The sequence below is a fragment of the Pelmatolapia mariae genome, linkage group LG13, assembly GCF_036321145.2.
Source record: "Pelmatolapia mariae isolate MD_Pm_ZW linkage group LG13, Pm_UMD_F_2, whole genome shotgun sequence".
In the NCBI taxonomy this organism is placed as follows: Eukaryota; Metazoa; Chordata; class Actinopteri; order Cichliformes; family Cichlidae; genus Pelmatolapia; species Pelmatolapia mariae.
In genome coordinates, this window is record NC_086238.1 from 33,042,848 (window position 1) to 33,052,963 (window position 10,116).

Below are 10,116 nucleotides of genomic sequence, written 5' to 3' on the forward strand. Positions count from 1 at the left end.
TGGCAGAGAACGTGGTCATGAAACTGATGGAGCCGTTTTTGGATGATGGGAGAAATGTCACAACGGACAATTTCTTTACTTCACTGTCACTGTCGCACAGACTGCTGCAGCGCAAAACAACGTTACTGTGCACGGTGAATAAAGTCTGGCGTGAACTTCCTCAACTTGCAAAAGATACTGCAAAGCGAGAGGTATTCTCCACTTCAGTGCTTAGAAGTGGCAGTGTCTCCTTGACAATTTATGCACCTAAAAAAACAAGACTGTGTGTGTTCTAAGTTGCATGCACCAAGACGTGACGATCGGTGACGGCAGAAAGAGGAAACCCAACACGATAACAGACTATAACCACATGAAGGTATGTGAATGTGTGTACAATTTTACACCAGTGCTACAGTGTTTTCTGATGTGTGTTATACAGGCCTGTAGAAAAAAAACATTGTACAAGGCATGTACAGGGTGGACAGGCAAAAGAAGATTGTTTCTGAGTCTTCTAGCTCAGCAACTTCGTTGCCGATTCATGCAGCTCAAGGAAATATTAGCACAGGCTGCTGAAGCTGCTGCAGCTGCTGTGCCAGGGACTGTAAAGACAACGCAGTGCCAGGTGCAAGAGAGCTGCAACAGAAATCGCAGCAGGTTTACCTGTGCAACATGTCAGAAATTCACCTGTGCCAAATTCAGGGATGATGGACACTGGGTCTGCAAACGCTGTAAAGTTTGAAACACTTTGAAATAAAACAGACTTGTGTACCCATATATTGTGAATGTGTGTCTTTTGTATGTAGGTTGCAACACAGAGGTTTGGCCAGCCTTGGATCTGAGTAAACAAATGCCAATGTTGCACAAACACACACGCACGCGTACACACACACACACACACACACACACACACACACACACGCACGCACGCACGCACGCACGCACACGCACGCACGCACACACACACACACACGCACAGAGCAAATCTGCATTTATTTGTCCCACAAGTGGAAAATCTGCATTGTCATTGCAAAAAAGTGAACAGTGCAAGACAAAAGCAGCTAAATAAAAACTGTACAAAGAGCACGGTATAGAAAATGCACTATACAAACAATCTGGAAACATAAATATGGACGCGTGTATTCAAAAATATTGGTGTGTACACACACACACACACACACACATATATATATATATACCTATCTATCTATCTATGTGTGTGTGCGTGTGTGTATGTATATATATATGTGTATATGTATATGCATGTATATATATATGTGTATATATATATGTATATGTATGTATATGTATATATATATGTAGATATAGATGTGTGTGTGTGTGTATAACTAGACTTTATGCATATTATGTAAGGTGTGGCTATATAAATGTATGTACAACTCTGTGTATATATGTTTATGGCCAGGCATGCAATGTAGTGACAAGGATTGACAAGAACTAATATTGCATATGAGAAATATTACACATAGAAACTACCATGGTGTATTGTACGCTGCAGGTAAGGAAGGAAAGTAGCCTTGCAGGGAAGGAAAGACCTGAATCTCTCATGGTTAGGGGTTGGGGGAGGGTGTCTTTGCACAACAAAAGCAGGAGAACAATGGAACTGAAGACCTGTGAAAATCTCAGCGGGGTGCCAAGAGGTGTTAAGGTCGGGGGAATTTACGCAAATTTGCGCAGGGCTAGTAAATCTAGTAGTAGGGACTTGCACCAGGGAAAAAAAGGCTCAGTAATTCTAGTGTTAAAACATCAATTTCACTGAGGCAGGTAAATTTGGAAATATTAAAACCTTAACAAGTTAATTCTCAATACTCACTTTGAATCAGTAGAGAGACCAATACAAAAGAGAAACACGCAAACTCCTCCAGCATAATGTGTTCATACCCTGCCAAAGCCATAAGTGTTACCTAATGCAAAATCAAACTTCTCCTTGAACAGCTGGTATGAAACATGCAGTGACAGCCTAATGCAGTTAACACACGTGTTGGCAAGAGGGAAAATTTGTGTAGAAGAGAAGTCATCATCTCCTCTGTGAATGAACTCAATCGAGGGTGCTGGGGAAAAGCCAATAGGTGGCACCGTAGTTGCTCCAGTTGCAAAGGCCAATATCTTCTGTAATTTGGAAGGTCCTTCTTCTTCTGCAAAACAAAAGGAAAAAAGTGTTAAAAGGTTATTTCATTTGGCCAACATAAAATTACAGTGAGTATTAATCTAAAGCAAGAATCTTAATGACTGTTATTGCAATGACTATAGAGCATGCTTTTCATCTTTCAATAGTCTCAAAGAACTATGTAAAAATGTTACTACAACCAAGAGGGTAATGTGGTGTTATTGTTATATGAGTATGTTATTTAAAATAAAGATTTCAGAAATGCTAACCTATAAATCGTTACATCTATTTATTGTGCACTAAAGTGACAATTACCTTCTGCATCTTGGAGATAGTCTCTCCAGAAGGTAACAACCATCTCCTCAGCAGCTCTTCTGTTGCTTCCTTCTGGAGATAGATGAATGTTGAAAAGATCATCCACCTGGTCAGCAGTCAGCATATGTGGCTCATAGCAGAAAAGAGGGCGAAAGCTGTCTGGATGCCTCCTCATTTTCTCGAGAACCCCAAGAGTTTTCAGACCTTCACAAAATCTGGTTAAACAGCACAAAGAAATTTTATTCAATAATTCTGCAATTTCATGCTTCTAAGTTAATTGTATATTATCAATTTGGCGCAATCAATTGTACTAGGTTATTAACTGGCCATGTTGATTAATAGGTAAGATTTTTATCACCATTTTAATTAATCTGAAAAACACAGAATACCCAAATACCTTTGAAATGGACCTTGAACCCTGTGGATGACCTGAAACATGACAATATCATGTACCAGCAGATCCCTGTCTCTTAGTGAACGCATAGGCCTCAGGCATCCTGCATTGGCCAAGTAATCAAGCAGAGGTTCTTTTGACTTTTCAAGGTCTTCAAGGGTTGTACTTTGAGATATCTAGCATCACAAAGAGCAGAGAAAGGGCTTGTTATGGAAGTTACTTAGTAGTCTTATAAACTATTAGAAGGAACCCAGCCACTAGTGGTCTACACAATCACAATATGCCCAAGCGTACATTGGAAGTCAAATGACTACACATATTTTTTTAAATAAGTTTACAATGTGCTTAAAAAAATAAGAAAATATACTCTTTCGTCTACCCTTATCTGCTGAGTCTTAGTTTAATACAGCAGCAACATATAAAAACTTGGCATTCAGGAATGGCCAGACTGATCCAGATAAACATTCCCTGCAAAAGAAAAGTGTAACACAAACAATTTCAAATTCACTATAAGATTTATAAAATAAACATATAGAGACCTTTTTGACTTTTTCGAAGAGTTCCAGGTCAGCTATGTCTTCCAGGGCTGGATTTGCTGAATTTCCAACCAGAAGAGAAAATACTGTTGGTGACAGAAAGTTAGGTGGTGGACCACCATGTACCAAGCTCACTGCAATGGCTTGGCCAGAGATGTAGTACCAGTCCCCTCTGAGAGCTGCAAAGCAACAGAATAAAAGGAAAAGCAAAATTGTCAGTAATGTTGCCTGTAAAAATCAGTTAAACAGTTCCCACTATTAATCTTAGAAAAATAGGTAATTACCAGTACTGTCAAGAGCCAAGTTCTTGCAGTTTTCTTTCCATGGCTGACCTGGCAATGGTGTCCATCAATAGTCTCAAGAATTCCCTACTTGGCCCGCCTAAATCAACCCCTTCCTTATTTTTCCCCATATCATCTGAGAATTTCACACAGATCATCAAGTTGGGATCATGAGATAGCCTTTGAAAACCACGCAAGGCTCCCTCCACACAGCAGAGCGATTTATATTAAATTTGCACTGCTGTTTTGTGCTAATTTTGCTTGATAGTTCCAGCAGTATCTCTTGAACAGGGACTTTTTCTACACTAAAAAAAGAAAATAAAACAGAAAATAAAATATATCAGCCATGTAGTCATGTTACAGAATTCGAGAATATGCGTCACACTGATCATAGAGATTTAAAGCTTAAAAGTTTTATATTGATTTGACAATTCTGGAAAGCTATAATCATGTCTCAAACTCAAATTCTGTATGTTTGTTACTCACATCTGATTCTCCAAGCTCGCAATTATAGCTTGATTTAAATCCTCATCATCTGAAGAATCGCCAGAAAGCGATGCCACGAGAGTTAAATATGAAGAATAATCTTCATCATTAACACTCATGGCAGGGATGTCTTCACTTCTTGCATTGAAATCTCTGCTGTGACTGCTTGTGCTAGGTTTGTCATCACTTCTTGCCATGTACCTTCATCACAAATGCTGTTCCCATCACTTCCTTGCTTTGCTCGTCGCCTTTTACCAACACTCCTTCCAATACAGTTGGTCACAGTATCATCTTCTTCATCACTGCTAGTGCCAGGGTTATCACCTTTAACATGACTTCTTAACCTTGTAGTGACTTGGCTGCTCACGTCTTGTTGGATTTTTGAACTATCAACTTCAAAACAATCATTGTCACTGTCCTTATCAGTTGCACAACTGCTTAATGCTGATTTGGAGCTGATGTAAGAAGGATCTTTGTCTTCATCTGATTCACTCTTCAACAGAGAAAGAGCAAAAACATATATCAAAACCAAGTAATTATAGCTTATCTTAAAAAGATTAAAATAAGAAATATCCATATTGATTGCTCCCAAGTACTTGTTTTAAATAAATATATTCGATTTTGCTAGAAGCCCAATTGTTGACATGTTTTTTCCCAAATCATGATTACTTTTCATTCTTTTAGGAACTTACTAAAAGTGTCCTTGATGGCCTTACATAGAGGGCTTTGGTTTTAAAAACCTTTAGGATCAACATCCCATTCAGCTCCTGACCATCTTGGAGCTTTGGAGACACCAGCTTATTGCCACAAGCCATTAGAAACTCGAGGCTATAAAAAATAAATAGGGACAACAGCAATTGCTAATTAGTTAAATATTTTATTATATACTGTTCTGTTTCTGTGTATGCTTTTATGACTTTTAAATTCTACTGGTATAGTCCATATGTTTTACTGAAATGCCTTCCTGTTCTACTGAAACGCCTTCCTGTTCAACTGAAATACCTTCCTGTTTAACTGAAATGCCTTCCTGTTCAACTGAAACGCCTTCCTGTTTAACTGAAACGCCTTCCTGTTTAACTGAAATGCCTTCCTGTTCAACTGAAACGCCTTCCTGTTCAATTGAAATGCCTTGGTTTTTCAGTAGTGTGTGTGAGAGGTAAAATTTCACTAGTGTGTGTGAGAGCGTTTAAGTAGTGTGTGTGAGAGCATTTCAGTTGTGTGTCTGAGAGCTAAAATTTCAGTAGTGTGTGAGAGCGTTTCAGTAGTGTGTGTGAGAGGTAAAATTTCACTAGTGTGTGTGAGAGCGTTTCACTAGTGTGTGTGAGAGTGTTTCAGTAGTGTGTGTGAGAGGTAAAATTTCACTAGTGTGTGTGAGAGCGTTTCAGTAGTGTGTGTGAGAGCGTTTCAGTAGTGTGTGTGAGAGGTAAAATTTCAATAGTGTGTGTGAGAGCGTTTCAGTTGTGTGTGTGAGTGCATTTCAGTAGTGTGTGGAAGAGCGTTTCAGTAATAATGTCCTTTACGGCACCTCATAGTTTTCATTCAAATTCTGTTGTTTGCTTTCAAATTCTCTTGTTTGTTTTCATATTCCGTTCATTTGATTCAAATTCTGTTGTTTCCTATGAAATTCTCTTGTTTGTTTTCAAATTCTGCTGTTTTCATTCAAACTCCACTGTTTTCATTCAAATTCTGTAATTTGTTTTCAAATTCCGATGTTTTCATTCAAATTATGTTGTTTGTTTTCAAATTCTGCTGTTTTCATTCAAATTCTGTTGTTTGTTTTCAAATTCCGTTCTTTTCATTCAAATTCTGTTGTTTCCTTTCAAATTCTGTTGTTTGTTTTCAAATTCCGTGGTTTTCATTCAAATTACGTCGTTTTCATTCAAATTCCGTTGTTTTCTTTCAAATTCCGCTATTTTTATTCAAATTCCACTGTTTTCATTCAAATTCTGTTGTTTCCTTTCAAATTTTGTTGTTTGTTTTCAAATTTTGTTGTTTCTTTTCATATTCCGTTCTTTTGATTCAAATTCTGTTGGTTACTTTCAAATTCTGTTGTTTGTTTTCAAATTCTGTTCTTTTCATTCAAATTTTGTTGTTTCCATTCAAATTCTGTTCTTTTCATTCAAATTCTGTTGTTTTCTTTCAAATTATTTTGTTTGTTTTCAAATTCTGTTGTTTTCATTCAAATTCTGTTGTTTGTTTTCATATTCTGTTCTTTTCATTCAAATTCCACTGTTTTCTTTTAAATTCTGTTATTTGTTTTCAAATTCCGCTCTTTTCATTCAAATTCTGTTGTTTGTTTTGAAATTCCACTGTTTTCATTCAAATTCTGTTGTTTTCTTTCAAATTCCATTGTTGTCATTCAGATTCCGCTCTTTTCATTCAAATTCTGTTGTTTGTTTTCATATTCCGTTCTTTTCATTCAAATTCTCTTGTTTCCTTTCAAATTCTGTTGTATGTTTTAACATTCTGTTGTTTTCATTCAAGTTTGGCTGTTGTCTTTCAAATTCCGTTCTTTTCATTCAAATTCCGTTGTTTTCATTCAAATTCTGTTGTTTGTTTTCAAATTCTTCTGTTTTCTTTTAAATTCTGTTATTTGTTTTCAAATTCCGCTGTTTTCATTCAAATTCTGTTGTTTGTTTTCAAATTCCACTGTTTTCATTCAAATTCTGTTGTTTTCTTTCAAATTCCGTTGTTTTCATTCAGATTCCGTTCTTTTTATTCAAATTCTGTTGTTTCTTTTCAAATTCTTCTGTTTTCTTTTAAATTCTGTTATTTGTTTTCAAATTCCGCTGTTTTCATTCAAATTCTGTTGTTTGTTTTCAAATTCCGTTGTTTTCATTCAGATTCCGCTCTTTTCATTCAAATTCTGTTGTTTGTTTTCAAATTCCGTTCTTTTCATTCAAATTCCACTGTTTTCATTCAAATTCTGTTGTTTGTTTTCATATTCCGTTCTTTTCATTCAAATTCTCTTGTTTCCTTTCAAATTCTGTTGTTTGTTTTTAAATTACAGTTTTCATTCAAATTCTGTTGTTTCCTTTCACATTCTGTTGTATGTTTTAACATTCTGTTGTTTTCACTCAAGTTTGGCTGTTGTCTTTCAAATTCCGTTTTTTTCATTCAGATTCCGCTCTTTTCATTCAAATTCTGTTGTTTGTTTTCAAATTCCACTGTTTTCATTCAAATTCCGTTCTTTTCATTCAAATTCCACTGTTTTCATTCAAATTCTGTTGTTTGTTTTCATATTCCGTTCTTTTTATTCAAATTCTCTTGTTTCCTTTCAAATTCTGTTGTTTGTTTTTAAATTACAGTTTTCATTCAAATTCTGTTGTTTCCTTTCACATTCTGTTGTATGTTTTAACATTCTGTTGTTTTCACTCAAGTTTGGCTGTTGTCTTTCAAATTCCGTTTTTTTCATTCAGATTCCGCTCTTTTCATTCAAATTCTGTTGTTTGTTTTCAAATTCCACTGTTTTCATTCAAATTCTGTTCTTTTCATTCAAATTCCACTGTTTTCATTCAAATTCTGTTGTTTTAATTCAAATTCTGTTGTTTTCATTCAAATTATGTTTTTTGTTTTCAAATTACACTGTTTTCATTCAAATTCTGTTCTTTTCATTCAAATTGTGTTGTTTGTGTTCAAATTCTGTTATTTGTTTTCAAATTACACTGTTTTCATTCAAATTCTGTTGATTGTTTTCAAATTCTGTTCTTTTTCATTCAAATTATGTTGTTTGTTTTCAAATTACACTGTTTTCATTCAATTTCTGTTGTTTCCTTTCAAATTCTGTTGTTTGTTCTCAAATTCCGTTGTTTTCATTCAAATTCCACTGTTTTCATTCAAAGCCTGTTATTTTTTTTGAAATTCCGTTCTTTCCATTCAAATTCTGTTGTTTCCTTTCAAATTTTCTTGTTTGTTTTCAAATTTTGTTGTTTGTTTTAATATTCCGTTCTTTTGATTCAAATTCTGTTGTTTACTTTCAAATTCTGGTATTTGTTTTCAAATTCCGTTGTTTTCATTCAAATTCTGTTATTTCCTTTCAAATTCTTTTGTTTGTTTTCAAATTCTGTTGTTTTCATTCAAATTCTGTTGTTTGCTTTCAAATTCCACTGTTTTCATTCAAATTCTGTTGTTTTCTTTCAAATTCCATTGTTTTCATTCAGATTCCGCTCTTTTCATTCAAATTATGTTGTTTCCTTTCAAATTCTGTTGTTTGTTTTCATATTCTGTTCTTTTGATTCAAATTCTGTTGTTTCTGTCCGGAGTAGTAAAATATTATGCTGCTATTATTTGCTGCTATTACCAGTCTATTAATAACACTATGGATATTGCATTCAGATGTTTAAACATGTTGGTATCATATAAGTCTTTATTACAGGTCCAGTGATAACCACTTTAAACTGTTGAGTTGAATCTATAATCTTAAAATGTTTATAGGCAGATTACATTGTATTATTTGAAGGGCTCACCTCTGAATATAATCTGGGCCTAAAGATCTTTTATGTATCTATATCTTTTGATTAAGCTTTTAGTAGAGGTTCTTGATTAAAACATGTATTCGATATATTACACATATAGTTTCAGTTGTGTACGTGCTGGCCTTCTGTTGAGTGGAAAGGTTATAAGGTCTAGCTGGTGAGGTGAGAGGTCAGAAGTGCAACGGGTGAGATGAGAGAGCATTTAAGGACGAGACACACATACACACACATACAGCTAGAGAGGTTCATGTATAGGTGAAAGTTAATCATGTTTTGCTTGCAACTGCAAAATTGTGCGTGCATATGTGACAGTTTGTGCAGAACGTGTGCCTGATGTTCCAGACAGATAAGCGAGCGTCCAGGGACAACAGGAAGACACCTGGATGGAGACGAGACAATGTTCTTTTTAAACTATGTTAAAAGTCATTGTGGTTTTGATTTGACGTATGCATGTATTGTGTTTATCTGACGCAAGAGGGGGCGTTATACCCCGATGCATAAATACTGTGTTCTGACGTTTTGGAGATGAGATCTGATTGCTGTTTGTATACAGTGTCACATCTCTCCACGCTGTGTGTCTTCATTAAAAAACTATCGTCTGACTCCACCCGTCCGGACCAGTGTTGTTATTTGGATTTCCAGTATACCTCCCCTTAACTTTTGAACCTTAACATTTGGGGGCTTCGTCCGGTGTTGGAGAGAGAGAGAAGTGTGTTTGGAGGTGTAGACGGAGTCAGACGGGCAGGCATTGTTCAGTGGTCGAAAGTGAGTGACAAGCCGGCATACATCAAAGGTTAGGCACCACCTGTTGAATTTCCAAAGTGTGCCAGATTGGACATTACAAAATTAAAAGTCTACTCACTGAAATTACTGGTAGATGTCTGTTTTGATTTTGGTGAAAATCTCATGAGAATTGAAATTGAAATAAGGATAATGGAAGTTTATAAGTAACAGTACTGGGTTGGAGTCCCAAGGAAAAGGAAAATAGTGTTTACTGGGTTGGAGTCCCAAGGAAAAGGAAAAATAGTGTTTACTGGGTTGGAGTCCCAAGGAAAAGGAAAACAGTGAAATTGGGTTTAAGTCCCAAGTAGGAAAGGTAGGGAATTTGGTCATTTTGTGGGTTGAAGTCCCATTGGTCATCAGGTCAGACCTTTGTTGGTCAGTTTGTGGGTTAGAGTCCCCATTGTCCATCAGGGTAGATCTGCCTCAGTCATACACTTGTTTTGAGTGTTGATTGTTGTTTCAAAGTATTATAAATTTTTGTAGAACGGGACTTGGGTAGTCCTAGGAAGCGCATTTCTCGGAGGTAATGCTCCCTACTTCTCCTAGACGTAGGAGATTTACCTGTTGGCGAACAGGGATAATACGGTTGCCGACCGGGGAAAACTTGGGAATCTCCAGAATAGCTAGGAGTTAGAGTCTCCTTACCGTTTGGAACGGTATCTGCGCATTTTTGGGTAACAGAGGTGCGTCCTCGGGCCTTGGAGGCTTTTAAATTCAGTTAGGGATCTTAGAAACTAGACAG

The 10,116-nt window shown here is 36.2% G+C and overlaps 1 pseudogene; it reads right to left on the minus strand.

Moving 5' to 3' along the window:
• Positions 1-1,872: 1,872 nt before the first annotated feature.
• Positions 1,873-4,313, minus strand: LOC134639745 (G2/M phase-specific E3 ubiquitin-protein ligase-like; annotated as a pseudogene).
• Between the last annotated feature and the right edge of the window lie 5,803 nt (positions 4,314-10,116).